Source organism: Podarcis tiliguerta, assembly GCF_965153285.1.
Source record: "Podarcis tiliguerta genome assembly, chromosome: 6".
In the NCBI taxonomy this organism is placed as follows: Eukaryota; Metazoa; Chordata; class Lepidosauria; order Squamata; family Lacertidae; genus Podarcis; species Podarcis tiliguerta.
This window is the reverse complement of record NC_139539.1, coordinates 81,088,870-81,105,417: the sequence shown is the minus strand read 5'-3', so window position 1 is coordinate 81,105,417 and position 16,548 is coordinate 81,088,870.

Here is a 16,548-nt window from a genome sequence, read left to right as displayed (position 1 = left end):
TTATACCCCACCCATCTGGCTGAATTTCCCCAGCCACTCTGGGCGGATTCCAATCCAGTGTTAAAACAGTACAGCATTAAATATTAAAAACTTCCCTAAACAGGGCTGCCTTCAGATGTCTTTTAAAGAGAAGATAGCTGCTTATTTCCTTCACATCTGAAGGGAGGGCGTTCCACAGGGCAGGTGCCACTGCCGAGAAGGCCCTCTGTCTGGTTCCCTGTAACCTCACTTCTCACAATGAGGGAACCGCCAAAAGGCCCTCAGCGCTGGATCTCAGTGTCCGGGCTGAACAATGGGGGTGGAGACACGATGTGTCTCTCACTCATCAGTGCAGAAATATCAGAAGGCCAGGGCCATGTGAAGGCCTCATGCCATGACTTCTTGCCACAAGGGGTAAAGCTGGCAGGGAAGGGAGCCATGTTCTGGACTCCTCCCCCAGTGCCCAGGTTTTCTGATACTTCTAGAGAAGACAGCTGTGCTCTCTCCCCTGTAGGGATGGGAGGAATTTAATTCAGTATGCATTTAAAACTGCACCTATCTCATTCTTCCTTTCCAAAACAATATGCAAAGCAAAACACAGCTATCTTTTTCAAAGTTCACACTAATCTGAATTTTTCAATGCAGTTCTCCAACTTATGTTTCAAAAATGCATATATTATGAGAAAGTGTGTGTAAAAATGAATATATCAGTGGAAACAGCAGACAAAAATGCATTCCTTTGGGGGGCGTGTCTGCATATATGCTTACCTTATTCAAAAACTGCAGATAGAAATGTGTTTCTTAGGGAAAATGCTGATTTAGCGTTTGCAAAGTTTTTGTTTTTTAAAATAGCAAATTGTAGCAAAAGTTGGTGAGCTGAATTTAAGCTTGAGAACCAAAATAGACAGATCCCCTCATTCCTACTTCCATGTTATTATTTACACCAGAAAGAGTCCTTAAGAAGAGTTCCCAGAATGAACTGAGCGAAACTTACTGATATTAAAAAGAGCCCTTGCATAAATAAATTGGTCCCAAATATGCCTAGGCTAGAGCAATACTGCTAAATAAATCTGTTAAAATAATATTTTGAAGCTTACGTGCCCCCCCCCCCATCTTACCAGCACTGCTAATGCAGACCTATGTGTTTAACATAACATTAGTCAATGTGTAACTGATTGGGTAACTCACTATGGTTAATTTCATTTCTAGCTAGTTAACAAAAATTGTGTAAGTCATCAAGGTTAAATTCTTATTCACATGAAATGCCCTATTGCGTTCTGTTCTACTTCACTCATTAAATCAAATTTCTCAGCGAAGATGGACCATTAACCTACAAATTATTGCCCATCCTTCCCCAATGCAACCTATATAAAACAGGATGCAGATTGTATGCTTCAGTAAAGGTGCATATATAGAAGTCTGTGCTTGCACCTATTTAACTTTCTCAGTTAGCTATGTCTCAATTAAGATTGTGGCCCGGTGCCATGCTTATGAAGCATTCTTTGTAAAGTTTTCTCTTGATGATAAATTGGATCAAGAAAAAAGACACCTTGTTCATATATTGGCAAAAATGGATTTGGCAACATCAAACAAATATCCTCTCTTCAGAAAAAAAAAGGGGGGGAATAAGGATGCTGGACTGAGTTTGGCTGATGATTTTATGTTAAATGCTTAACTTATTTTTTTCTTCTTGGTGGTAGATTGCTGGGTTGTTGTTGTTGTTTTCTGTTTTCTGTACGACATTCCAAACCACCCTTGGATCTTAATCCAACAAACATTGGTATAAAAGTTGACTGAATAAACAAATAAATATACAGCGAAGCGTGTCTGAATTTAAAGGCAACAATATCAAAAATGCATTGAGATGAACCGCTTAGTTATCTGGAACATTTTCAGGTATGTTTCAGATGCTGTTTTGGGAGCAAACCTGCCCTGGTTATCCTAATGAATTACACATGCTGGAGGCAGATGTGATCAGATCCATACCGTACACATCCAATGGACATTTAAAGCTCATTACTTCTCCTGGCAAATAGAAGGGGAAGAAATGGAGGCAGTGAGAGATTTTACTTTCTTGGGCTCCATGATCACTGTAGATGGTGACAGCAGCCACGAAATTAAAAGACGCCTGCTTCTTGGGAGAAAAGCAATGACAAACCTAGACAGAATCTTAAAAAGTAGAGACATCACCTTGCCAACAAAGGTCCGTATAGTTAAAGCTATGGTTTTCCCAGTAGTGATGTATGGAAGTGAGAGCTGGACCATAAAGAAGGCTGATCGCCGAAGAATTGATGCATTTGAATTATGGTGTTGGAGGAGACTCTTGAGAGTCCCATGGACTGCAAGAAGATCAAACCTACCCATTCTGAAGGAAATCAGCCCTGAGTGCTCACTGGAAGGGCAGATCGTGAAGCTGGGGCTCCAATACTTTGGCCACCTCATGAGAAGAGAAGACGCCCTGGAAAAGACCCCGATGTTGGGAAAGATGGAGGGCACAAGGAGAAGGGGATGACAGAAGACGACATGATTGGACAGTGTTCTTGAAGCTACCAACATGAGTTTGACCAAACTGCGGGAGGCAGTGGAAGACAGAAGTGCCTGGATGCTCTGGTCCATGAAGTCATGAAGAGTCGGACATGACTAAACAATTAAACAACAACAACAACACTTCCCCAAAGGAATTCTGGGAATTAATAGTGCTTGGACCTGTAGCTCTTGGAGTGAAACTGCAGTTCCAAAGGTTCTTTGAGGGAACCTTTGATACCATTGCTCATGGTCAGGGCCAGATTTAGGTTGTATATGGCCCTAAGCTACTAAAGGTAATGGGGCCCTTTATATGTCCAGCTGTCCTTTGACTGCAGAAATGGATAAAAGCCCCCCCCCCCCCATCCAAACAATGACTATCATCAGTGCAGGCAAGAATTTTTTTAAAAAAAATTATCATCTACAATACTGTTTTATTTATTTTATAGTACAGTACATTGATTATTGCTTTCATTTTATGGATCAATGGTCTCATTAGATAGTAAAATTCATGTTAAATTGCTGTTTTAGAGGTTGTTTTTCAAAGTCTGGAATGGGTTAATCTGTTTTGCATTACTTTCTATGGGAAAGTGCACCTTGGTTTTGGAATGCTTTGGTTTTGAAAAGGACTTCCAGAACAGATTAAGTTTCAAAACCAAGGTACCACTGTATATAGAAATGAGCAAACCAGTGATATTTTAGGGAGCAGGCTATCAGGTGGGGCCCATTACTTACATCATAGGAGCCTACACAAAACACTGTTGCTATATGTAGGTTTTATTTTATTTGTTTTTTCTCTCTTATATTTTGGAAATGTACATCCAGGATTTTTTTCCTTAAATTTTTTTGGGGGCCCCCAAGAGAGTGGGGCCTAAACTATAGCTTGTTTAGCTTATACGTAAATCCGGCATGGCTCATGGTCTTCTTCTGGATCACCTTGCATGGGTATCAGAGCTCAGTTGTTGTTTTTTCATCCAGTGTCTGGTAAAATATTTTACATCCAGATTTGTAGATAAGACTTTTGAGGATTATTTTTGGGGTCCAAGGCTGCTCCAGCTGTAACAGAGTTAAAGGGAAAACATCAAAGTTTAATTGAGCTCCCGTTGCTCGGTCCCTGCTCCTGCCAAATAATCAGTTCGAAAGCACGTCAAAGTGCGAGTAGATAAATAGGTGCCACTCTGGTGGGAAGGTAAACAGTGTTTCTGTGCGCTGCTCTGGTTCGCCAGAAGTGGCTAAGTCATGCTGGACACATGACATGGAAGCTGCACGCCAGCTCCCTCAACCAATAAAGCGAGATGAGCGCCGCAACCCCAAAGTAGTCCGCGACTGAACCTAACGGTCGGGGTTCCTTTACCTTTACAGTGGTACCTTGGGTTACAGATGCTTCAGGTTACAGACTCCGCTAACCCAGAAATAGTACCTCGGGTTAAGAACTTTACTTCAGATGGTAACAGAAATCGTGCGGTGGTGGCGTGGCAGCAGCGGGAGACCCCATTAGTTAAAGTGGTGCCTCAAGTTAAGAACAGTTTCAGGTTAAGAACGGACCTCCAGAACAAATTAAGTTCTTAACTAGAGGTAGCACTGTACCTTTACTGACTGTATTGACAGTCCACAACAGTTTTTCTGTGACTGATTTCACATATTTGTTTTTTATAACTTACCTCAGTTCCTATTATTGCTTTGTTGGTTGGATCCCTGGGTTTATTTTAGAGATTTAATATTTGAGGTACATGTTCTGGTACAAAAATACTTTGCAATAGAAATTTAATTTAGTTTTTTTTAAAAAAAAACAAAACTAACAAAGTTAAGTGTTCTCCTGCGAGCCAAGCTTTGACACCCAAGCAACATAAATATCTTAATACTTTGATTCAGCTCTATGTGGACTGTAGCACTTGCTGGTTGAGGATCACAATACAAAATTCTCAGTACCCACAAAACTGGTACAGCCAAGGGTCCAGAGGTTCTCAACTAGCCTTCTTCCTGACTGGATGTGAACCTGGCTATGTAAGCAGGATATGTGTGTGTTTAAATTCTGGGCCATGCAACTTCCCATCAAATGCTGCAAAAAAGGTTAAGCCAGTTATGTACCAATAAACCGAAACAGTAGGAATTGGAGATGTTCCTGAATTCTGCATGCTGGGATTTGGGAAGGAAAACTCAGTGTCAGAAGCATTTTTGGAGCAGGACGCCCTCCCACATACCACACAGTGTGTGGAGTTTTTACTAACTGCACGAGAGTCTCAGAATGTCTTACATATTCTGAGATTGTCTGGTGACAATCTCAGACTCATCACACTGGAAGCTCAGTGGATAGATAGTGGCTTGCAAATGTACCAAATGCACACAAGAGGAATGCATCATAAGGACTTGAAGCCAAAAGAGCTAGTCTAGCATTCTGCTTTCACAGTGGTCAACCAAACGTCCATGGGAAGCGTCTAAGCAGAACATGAGTGAAGTGGCACTCTCCCCATCTGTGTTCAGACCAACTGATGTTCAGAGACATACTGCCTCTGATACTTTTTAAAGCCATTCAAGGTGGTGGCCATCCCTGCCTCGTATGGGAACAAATCCCCTAATTTAACTATGTGCCGTGTGAAAAGGTACTTTGTTTTGTCTGTTCTTGTCAGGGATCGTGCTGTGGAGGGCTGCACTGGTGGGAGTCTCCCCCTCGCCCTGCTGCTGATCCGGATCCTGAATCTTCCCAGGTGCAGGAGGACAGTATAGATTTGGAAGAGTGGTTTGCAGAGGGGCATAGTTCAGAAGGCAGAAGCTGGGAAATACTGGATGGGGAACAGCTAGGAGAAGAAACGCTGGAAGGGAGAGGGTTAACATATTCACAGTTGTTTGACAGCATTCCTCCACTCTCCCCAAGGTCAAGAAGAACTCAGAAAGTCTCAGAACAGGAAGTGCAGAGGGTACAAACTCAGATTACAAAACATAGGAGAAACATAGATTAATAGGAATGAAGGGGGTGTGAGCCTTAATTGGGAGCACCACCAATCTAGGAGATAATAATAATAATAATAATAATAATAATAATAATAATAATAATAATAATAAATTTTATTTATATCCCGCCCTCCCCAGCTGAAGCCAGGCTCAGGGCGGCTAACAACAATAAAACAGTACAAAAGTATAGCACAAACAACACTCTAAAATCATTCATTATAAAATTAATTAATTCAAGCCACTGGCAACCATTGGGCCAGAGCTCTGCGAAGATTGCCGAGGGAGGGAGTCAGGCTGTGCCCTGGCCAAAGGCCTGGTGGAACAGTTCTTTGTTCTCTCACTGTGATTATTACAGATTCTAACTGGTAAGACTTCCTTTCATTTCATCCTTTGTTTACCGCCTCAGGGGAGGAAGCCTATTTCCCGAAGCCTTTCAGTTCTGAATCTTCAGACATTCAATTTCATTGGATTCAGGGCTTTTTAAGGGGGAATTCAACAGAACTCAGTTCCAGCACCTTTCAGGTGGGTTCCAGAACCTCTCAGGTGAGTTCCAGCACCTCTCAGGTGAGTGCCATTGCCATTCAAAGAAGAAGAAGAAAAAGGTGAACTCACAGTGACTTCCGGCACCTCTTTTTCTAGAAAAATAACACTGATGGGATGTCTTCTAGTACTGTGAGGGAGGGAGAAAAGCATTATTCTCTCTGCTTTCTGCACATCACATAATACAAGGTGGCTTCCAAAATGCAGCCCATTGATTTATTTCAATATTTCTCATGCCATCATTCAGTAAAATGTCTCAGTTCCATACAGTATGTTAATGGAAACAGTAAATATAAAAAGCGCTAGGAAAACAAAATGGAGATAGACTACACCAAATTGCATTAAAAGAGGTGCAAATTGCATGACATAATTCCTACCCATTCTCTTGGGACAAAAGCCGGGAGGAATGAAGTACCTGGTGTTATCCAATGACTGAGTTCATTGCAGACTTATTACTGCCTATCTTCTCTGAGGTAGCAAGACAAGGATTGCCACATAAAATAGGTGAATGAATACACATCCAAAAATATTATTTCCCTTCTAGTCATTTCATATTAGAGTAGTTGATGGCATTTACTTATTTATTTTAATGGCAAACCATGTTATCCATTTTTGTTTTGGCATATATATAAAAAAGCATGAGGTGTCATGATGAACACAGCGTGAGGGAGCTTTTTAAAAACACATATTTGCATTCCCTAATGCAGAGTTTTCCAAATGGTGTGTCGCAACATGTTAGTGTGTTGGCTGCAGTGTGTAGATGCATTGTGTGACCAGGCCGCGACAGCCCCAGCCCCCAGGGATCATAAGGAAGGAATAAAGACTGTGACAACAGGTATGGAATTAAAATTAGGCCACAACTTTATTAAACTTCTGAACGTAGGAAGACCTTGGCTTAGGCCTTGGGAGTGTATCCCTCCCAGCCCCTCAGCCAGGGGGAAGTGGGGCACATCAGGGTAAGTGGGATATGGGGATGCTCTGCGAGATGCAAGTGTAGCAGGCAGCCCAGCCCATATCCCCGCACACAGGGTAGTTGACTGACGACCTTTCAGTGTATGGCTAATGACACCCATATATATCACCACTTTAAGAGGGGACCCTGGAATCGCTGCCGCAGGGGGAGGAGTCACCACTTCATACACACCCCCATTATAGGGAAGAAAAGACTAAAGGATTCCACCCAAGGCCATAACCGCCAAAGTTGTGACGAATTGCTACGGGGAAGACAAATCCGGCCAATGCAGGAACATTTCTTCCCAGTCCCAACAGCAGCCAGTCAAAGACCGTAGAAGCGCCCGCCAAAGAGGAAGAAAAAGTTAACCTGCAAACAAGAAACATTAAACAAAGGGAGGGTAGGGAGGGTGAATCTCCAGAGCTGACTGCCTGGCTACTGTCGGATCCACCCCCTATTTATAAATGGGGCTGGCCCCACCTCCCAGCAAGAAACTTGATTACTGAGGCTGGGCGTGAACCTCCAAAAATTAACACTGAGAGGCAAGCCAGCCGCTGTTTTCCAGTAAACTCCCTGGGAACTGTAGCACCGCATGCAATCCCGCAAAGGGCACCCACAATGTAAAGTGTGAGTTCTCATTATGAGAACAGCCCTGCGCTCCTCCAAGAGTTTAGTTTAACCTCTAGCTTGCTGGTAAAACTGAATTACTGTGTTGCAAAATGATGCATGTCTAAAAAGCGTGTCACCAACGTGAAAAATTTGGAAAGCTCTGCCCTAAAGGGTAGGAACTTGTTTTTAATTAAAAGCCTGGTCTCTCAGGAAACTGAAATGTTTCTGAGTGCTCAAGTCGTTGCATTTGCTGTGTTCTGTAGAATCACCACAGTCCATTGCTATCGCAGAAATCCTGTTCATGGGCTCAAACTGTAAAACTATAATCCTATGTTCAGTTCCTTGAAAAGAACTGCTAGTGAAATGAATAGATTACATTTTCACATTACTGAGGGCTGTGTGTGTGTGTATTCAATTCAATTAAACTGCAGGAAGATAATGGAGAAATGGTACCAATGAAAGCCACAATGAACACTTAATAAAACCAACTTTACAGAAATAAATATTTTGAAAGAAAACAGCGCTGTGGGGGGAAAAGACTCTTTCTCAAGCTCAAAGAAATAATTAGAAGGCACAACTTAACAAAGAGAAAAACTAATAGAGAAACTTCCCTTCACGCAATCTGTAATTATAGGAATTAAAGACACACACACACACAATATATATATATATAGAGAGAGAGAGAGAGTATATATATAGTCAGACACAGCTAAACAACTAAACACACACACACACACACACATGCTGTTAATCTCTCTAGGCTGTGTGACAAGGATGAAATGGAAAAAATGATCTACACAATCAATGGGTTGGCTGAGGCATCTGTACCATACACACAATGTGACAGGCTGTATGTAATTATATGAATTCTTTTTAAAAATTCTTATTTAATTCTTTTTTAAAATACAGTTCAACATGTCATATCAAAACATATGGTTCTATAGACCAACGTATCATATAAACAAAGCATATTATGAGAAATTAGATTCCAGCAGATTGACCAGGAAATACAATCTATTCAGTTCTTATGTTAGCAATATCCACAATGTGGAATTCTTATATCAATCTTGTAATGTTCCACGTGAAGATGCTTTAAAGAATTCTAGCGTTCTCTGTATGCAGGTTTCAGACAAAAGACTTAGAAGAATGGCACATGCAGAAAATAAGACAAGGATTCCAGGATAATACCTTGTTTCACCCAACTGGGCTTCGTCACCCGTGCATGTGCCGTTGATATAAGAATTTCACATTGTGGATATTGCTAACATAAGAACTGAATAGACTGTATTTCCTGACAAAGGGTTTGGTAGTGTTTTGAGGCATTTGTATCAGCAATAAGCTCTTATGGGTGCCAGTGGGTCACCCAAAGCATTGAGGCGGGGGCAAGCAACAAAAGAAGATGCAATGATAAGAATGAGGCCACAAAATTTGGCTCTGCTTTCTTCTTCCATGCAGTTATGATCATGTAGAACAGGAATTTGGAACCTCAGATCCAGGACCATCTACCTGGCCCTGGATACACATTCTGGGCAAATCCACTTCTGAGCTGGAGAAGAGGCGGGGTTGCGGGCTTCACGCCCTCCCCACGTGCCATCCCCCGTGAGACTGGGGGAATCCTCGGACGCGTCATCTCCTTTGCCAGCCAATCGGCTGGCCTGGGAAGCGTGGCCCACGCTATTTAGGGCTGGTGCGGCCAAGGATTTCCCTTTTTCTCCGCTCCAGCTGCTCTGGTTTCCCACCCTCCCACCCTTTAGGTTTGGCTCTCTGACATTGCTATGGACTTCCGTTGGTCGCCGTCAAGGGGCCTGGTAGGAATTTTTTCCACTTGGCAAATTGGTACCAGCCATTTGGTTTTTTCACCTACCTCGTAGCAAATTGTCACAACTTCCTCGGCATTGGCGGTTAGGCATTGGTAAGGGTATTGTTATGCAGATGGGGGGGGAGGAAGCGCCATCACCTTCCCCCATATCGAAGGGTATTCCAGTAAAGGATTCCGGGGGGCGTCGCCCTGTGTGAAGCCTATGGAGGTGTGGGCCTAAGGCACGCCCCTGAGCGGTGACCCCGGGGGAGCTCCTAGTTGATGTGCATCAGCAGGACTCCCCCTACTGGTGGTTAACCCTTGCCGGTCTTCAAGCAATCAGGCTGAAGCCGGTTAGTCCATAGGACCAATGCCTAAGCCAATACCGCTCGATTCCTGTAATCAATAAAAGTTGTGGCCTATTTTCTCTCATTAACCTAAAATATTGGTGTCTTGTGTTTTTATTTCCAATGGGGAGGCGGGAACTCGCCACGCAACACCTCTTCCCCAGTCACACACCTTTGTTCCAAGTCACCCAACCTGCTTTTCACTGTCCTTGAGTGGTATTTGCCTGACTAGAATGTGCCTTTAAATTCTCATAGAGCTTCTTGCTTGCCTAGTTGCAGAATGGAGAGGTATATGTGAGTAAATTAACATGCCTTGCTCCATCTACATTTGGTCCTGCCTTGGCCCATTGCTTCCATGTGGCCCTTGTAAGGTTGCCTAAAAGGGAATGCAGCGCTCAGACTGAAAAGAAGAGAAAAATGTTCCCAACCCTCGATGCAGAATATTGTCCAAATATGGCTGTTTTGTGTTGATGATATATAAAAGTGTGCCAGCTAGTTTTGGTTCTCCCAGTTTCTCATTTTCCCCATCTTAAATCCAGTTCTCTAAACTTCTGCAGGAATTTGCACTTTTTGTTTTTTTAAAAAAATGTTGTGAAATGTCTTTGGCATTTTAGCAAAAAACTCACAATTTTTAATTCAGGGTTTTTTTTTGGGGGGGGGAGAAACATAAACAGTTTTGCAAGCAATTATTTTAATACGATGCATTTAATGTTATATTCACAAATATCTTCATTTTTATGCACACTTTCCCCTTAACTATGCATTTTGTTGCACATTGTTTGGAGAAATGCACCACAAAATTTGGATAGAGAATTTTGAAGCAGAGGTTGGATGGCCATCTGTCAGGGAGGCTTTACGTGTTCAGACCCAGAAACCTCCCCCCTAAATAAATTCACACTTGACTCAAATTTTTGGTTTGGTTTTTGGCAGAATTTAGGCCACAACTTTATTGATTACAGAAAGTGACTGGTTGCATAGGCTCTGGTTTGACTAGCTCCCTGTCATGCAGGTAGCGCTGACCCAGGGTTCCAGCATAGGTCAGCTAAGGGTGAACACCTAGATAAGTGGAAAGCCGGGAACAGGCTAACTCCGCCACCCAGATGTTCCCCTGGACTCAGGCACAGGCACAACCCTCTCAGGGGTTGACCAAACCATCAAGGCCCTGGATTCCTTTAACACAATACCCTTCACATAGGGATGGCGAGAGCGTTCTACCATCCCTATCACCTGAACCAGAGCCTATCCGCAACCTTACAAGTTGTGACGATTTGCTACGCGGCAGGCAAAACCCAAATGACACCAGCCAATGAGCCAAGTGGGGAAAATTCCTGCCATGCCCCTCTCCCAATGACAGACGACACACGATGGCATAGCAAGGTCAAGCACAACAAGCCCTAAAAGTAGGGTGAGGTGGGCAGGTGTTCCAAATGCACATGCTGAAAGAGGAAGCTCTGGGTCATGTGCATAGGCATAAACAGGTCCCTCGAACCGTTTGGACTGTGCCCCATTGGCCAGATTGTACCCAGCTTCGAGGGACCTACCAATCGGGTGTTGTGGCTGACCAATTGTACCCACCCACAACACAGGGTGTCGGTTGTCCAGGTCTCACCACAATACGTGCCTTCTTTAAGGGAGGACCCAATTTAGTTGAGATTCCTGCATTGCAGGGGGTTGGACTAGATGACCCTCGGATCCCTTCCAATTCTACAATTCTATGAATGGCTGTTTTCTCATATTGTTTCAGAAAGTGCAAATTTGGGAGATCTGGCTTTCAATCTAAACTGAAATTAATTTCACTACCATCCCTGGTGCCTGTTTAAAACATTTGATACTGTGATGTGTGTGTGTTAAATTGATGTTCCTTCTAAGCTAGGCCGCACATTGAATTTTGTGTTTTAAAAACAGGAATTTCTATCTCATTTTGTTCCTGCCTTGTAAAATTGACTGCTACTTGGGCTAAAAGATGCAGCCTAACCATCCTGCGGACTCCAATCCCTGTAACCAGAAATAGCCTGCATTTCAAATGGATCCCATTTCAAGGTAAATAAAGAGCCATTTAGCAACTCTGGTCTTGGGCGAGTTTCACAATTCACTTCTCCACAGGTTACAACTTCTGCATTATGCTACAATGATAGCTTATCTGAGCCACTTCCCCTCCATAAAATGGCATTTCACATTGAACAAAAAGACAAAACAACTTCATCCGTACAATGACTAGAAGCTGAAAAGCTTGCCATTAGCATTAGACAGAATACCGATTCCAAGGCAGAAGGCTCTTTAAAGTAGCTGCAGGAGACCACTGAAGATTTGCAGCACCCAGCCATTCCACTCTATCATCTAAAGAGGCAAGACTCTGGAGGAGATGCCAAGAAACATTCATAGTTTGAGATCCTCATTGGTTTTACAAATGCACTGGCCAAACAGTACAGAACAAGAATAGATAAAATGAAGGCAGAGCTTTTATACATTTTGTGTGGGTGTGTTTTGCTGTTGTTTTGCCCTAAGGAAGCCAGACTATCCACCACCAGGGCCAGGGTTTTTTCAGTGACGGCTCCAACCTGGTGGAATGCTCTGTCCCACGAGACTAGGGCCCTGCAGGACTTGACCTCCTTCCGCAGGGCCTGTAAGACAGAGCTATTCTGCCTGGCCTTCAGTTTGAATTAGCCTGATCATCTTTTCCCTTTTCCCTTTCCTCTTCTTTGAAGAAACCCTTTCTGGGACCCCACATTTAAATTCTTCCCTGGTCTCCTTGCTGGCCCTCGTAGGACCAGCTTGACCAGTTAGCCCTGGTGATCATTCAATGTCTACCAGCTGGGGTTCCCCCCCCCAAAAAAAAGGACCCCTGAATTTTTGAATTTTATTGATATTGATGCTGAATTTTATGCTGTTTTATGCTGTTTTTAAGTCGCATTTTAATCAATGTTTTATATTTGTTGTTAGCTGCCCTGAGCCCAGTTTTTAAACCAGGAAGGGTGGGGCATAATTATTATTATTATTATTATTATTATTATTAGCAAGGTTTTGCAAGCAATAACCATCTGATTTGTGTTAGGGACTGATTTGCAGTTGTAGCTTGCTTATACAACTGATGAAAGCCACCCTCCACCCCCTTTTCCTTTCCTTTCTCAGGCTCAGGGATTGGCAGCAACACTTGACTTGGGAAAGGCATTGTCATTGTCAATGTATTTCTATACCACATTCCCCACAAGTAAATCTGTGCTCAAAGTCGTTCACACACAAATCTAAATACAGTGGTGTTTAAATAACAACACATATAACTGCAACTTCACACTAAAAATTACTAAAAAGGCAACTGAGTAATGAATGCCGGATCAGTACTGCTGCAGGATACTTCAAGAGTTGTTGTTGTTTAGTCGTTTAGTCGTGTCCGACTCTTCATGACTCCATGGACACACCAGGCACTCCTGTCTTCCACTGCCTCCCACAGTTTGGTCAAACTCATGCTGGTAGCGTCGAGAACACTGTCCAACCATCTCGCCTTCTGCCGTCCCCTTCTCCTTGTGCCCTCAATCTTTCACAGGTTCAGGGTCTTATCCATGGAGTCTTCTCTTCTTATGAGGTGGCCAAAGTATTGGAGCCTCAGTTTCAGGATCCGTCCTTCCAGTGAGCACCCAGGGCTGATTTCTTTCAGAATAAATAGGTTTGATCTTCTTGCAGTCCATGGAACTCTCAAGAGTCTCCTCCAGCACCATAATTCAAAAGCATCAATTCTTCGGCAATCAGCCTTCTTTATGGTCCAGCTCTCACTTCCATACATCACTACTGGGAAAACTATAGCTTTAACTATATGGACCTTTGTTGGCAATGCTTGTATAACTGGTTTTTATATTTGAAAACTGCTTAGAAGCCTATTTGGGCATTAAGTGGTATACAAATTATAGTAATAATGTTTGCCAGTGTTCAGTTCTGCCAGCTAAACATTCTGGGGGCCACTGTTGTGAGAATGTACTTTATCCAGGGGCCACTTCATACCTGGAAGCTGCTCAGCTCAGCTCCAAGCCCAGAAGAATAAAGGATTCCATTCACTCCTATGGGAATCCCCAGTGAGGTTGATGGCTCATCCCTGCAGCTTTTACATCTTTCATTCAATTCTCTTTGCTGGCTCTAGCACAGTAAAAATAGAAAACAATGTTCCAGATCTCATCCAGAGTAGCAAGGGGGAATGGGGAATGAATAGCATGTTCCAATGATATTCACTAAAGGCTCAAGACCTCTGCTTGATTCCCTGATTCATGTATAAAAACAAACATATTAAATCAAACTTCCAGGTAATTTCCAGTGTTGATATATTAGCATAAGAGGAATGTTTTTCTGGCCAATTAGTAATCATATGTTGGTTGCAAAGGTTTGATATTATACAGCATGAATATCCAAAGAGTTAAAAGCATGAGTAAGTTTAATTGGCCATTTACAATAAATATATCCAGAGTCACACACATGTTTCTGCTAATGTTAATTGATGCCAACTGCCAGAGAAATTTCCTTAGAAAAGATCACAGTTGTACATTATTACTATGGATCTGATACCATCTTCTTGTGCTACAAACATCCGTAAATTAAACGAACACATCAATATCAGGGGCAGGTGGGGGAGGAATACTATGAAAAACAAATGGAGGGATTCTCTGAAACAGACTTTATTTCCATGGATACTAGGGTTGCCGCTGATATTTTGTCTCAAGTAAAATCTGACAGTTCTTCCTTAACTAGGCATTTGTATCACCACTACTCCACAAAACTGAAGTGGCCCAGAATGAAGGATGAGCAAATTAGTCTAATTCTGGTCCATGTCATGTATTCATTCATTCATTCAATATTGCATGTATCCATTCATTCCATATCCTGTTCACATTAATGTACCAGGGCAAACAAATCTGCACAACACTTTGCATGGAAACTAGCTCGCGAGACTCTACTCCCAAAATATGCATTTCTTTTTATTTAATAGAATCGATACCACTGCTAATATATTTTTAAAAAAATATTGTGTTTTAAAGAAAATAATAAATTATACATTAAAATCACAGATTAAAGCCAGAAGTTAAAACAAGTTGACCCAAAATACTTTATAGGGTATGTTTATCCAAACATTTTTTAAAAAGCAGGCACCATATACAGTGGTACCCCGCAAGACGAATGCCTCGTAAGACGGAAAACGCGCTAGACGAAAGGGTTTTCCGTTTTTCAATGCGCTTCGCAGGACGAATTTCCCTATGGGCTTGCTTCGCAAGACGAAAATGTCTTGCGAGTCTTGAGATTTATTTTCGCTCCCCACCCCCTTTTTCTAAGCCGCTAATAGCCTTTTAGCAGCTAATCCGCTAATCCCTTAAACCTTTAATAGCCGCTAAACCGCTAATAGCACTAAGCCGCTAAGCCGCTAATAGGGTTGCTTCACAAGACGAAAAAACAGCTAGACGAAGAGACTCGCGGAACGAATTAATTTCGTATTGCGAGGCATCACTGTATACAGTTCAGTGAAAGTACCTGCCTAATGTGATTGAGCAGGGTGTAGTGTAGCTGCTGCCATGCTGAAAGATCAATTGCTTTCAATAGTGGAATGAACATTATGTATATATAATTTTTATTAAATTTTCTGTTTTTCAATTTAAAGTACTCATTTACACATCCTTAAAATATGAATGTGTGGCGCGGGTGGCACTGTGGGTTAAACCACAGAGCCTAGGACTTGCCGATCAGAAGGTCGGCGGTTCAAATCCCCGCGACGGGGTGAGCTCCCGTTACTCGGTCCCTGCTCCTGCCGACTTAGCACTTCAAAAGCACGTCAAAGTGCAGTAGATAAATATGGGAAGGTAAACAGCGTTTCAGTGCGCTGCTCTGGTTCGCCAGAAGTGGCTTTGCCATACTGGCCACATGACCTGGAAGCTGTATGCCGGCTCCCTCGGCCGATAAAGCGAGATGAGTGCCGCAACCCCAGAGTCGGCCACGGCTGGACCTAATGGTCAGGGGTCCCTTTACCTTTAAGATATCAATGACTTCCCTTCTTCTCTTTCTGTGGTTCATTTTACATTTCATAAATCCCTGCATATTTTACCGAAACTATACCATTCAAGATTCCATTATTACCTGTTGAATTTATCTTAATGCTGCCAGGGTTTTCAGCTGTACACAGTTATTTCCCAAATATTCAATTAACGTTTTCCAATCTTCTCTAAACGTATGTTCTTCTTGTTCTCTTATTCTATATGTTGTCTGCAAGCTGCGCATATTCTATCAGTTTAAGTTGCCACTCTTCTTTAGTTGGACCTTGCTCGTTTTCCATTTGGGGCTAACAAAACACGGGCCGCAGTAGTGGCATACATAAATAACCTTTTGGGACAGCTGGGAATTTCAGTCTGAATTATCCCGAACAAAAAGGACTCTGTTGTTGTTTTTGTTTTTTTGGGGGGGAGTACTTTTAAATGTTTTTTTCAATTCGTTATGAATCATTTCCCAATACTCTTTTACCTTTTTACAAGTCCACCACATATGGAAGAACGTTCCCTCCACCTCTTTGCATCTCCAGCACTTATCTGATTCAGTCTTATACATCTTAGCAAGCCTACTCAGAGTTAAATACCATCTGCAAATCATTTCCAAGTAGTTCTCCTTTGAAGAATAGCATGCTTTGAACTTCAAATCACTCTCCCAGAGTTTTCCCCAGAGGTTAAAATCTATACTGTGACCTATATCTATTGCCCGATGTGGCACTTTTAAAAATGTGTTTACTCTCAAGCTATTTACCTTTTAAGATAAATTTTGATACATGCTGGAGCTGAGATCTCCATCTGGAGGTGTGTGAAATCTGGATGGCAACATTTCAGCTTGGGCAT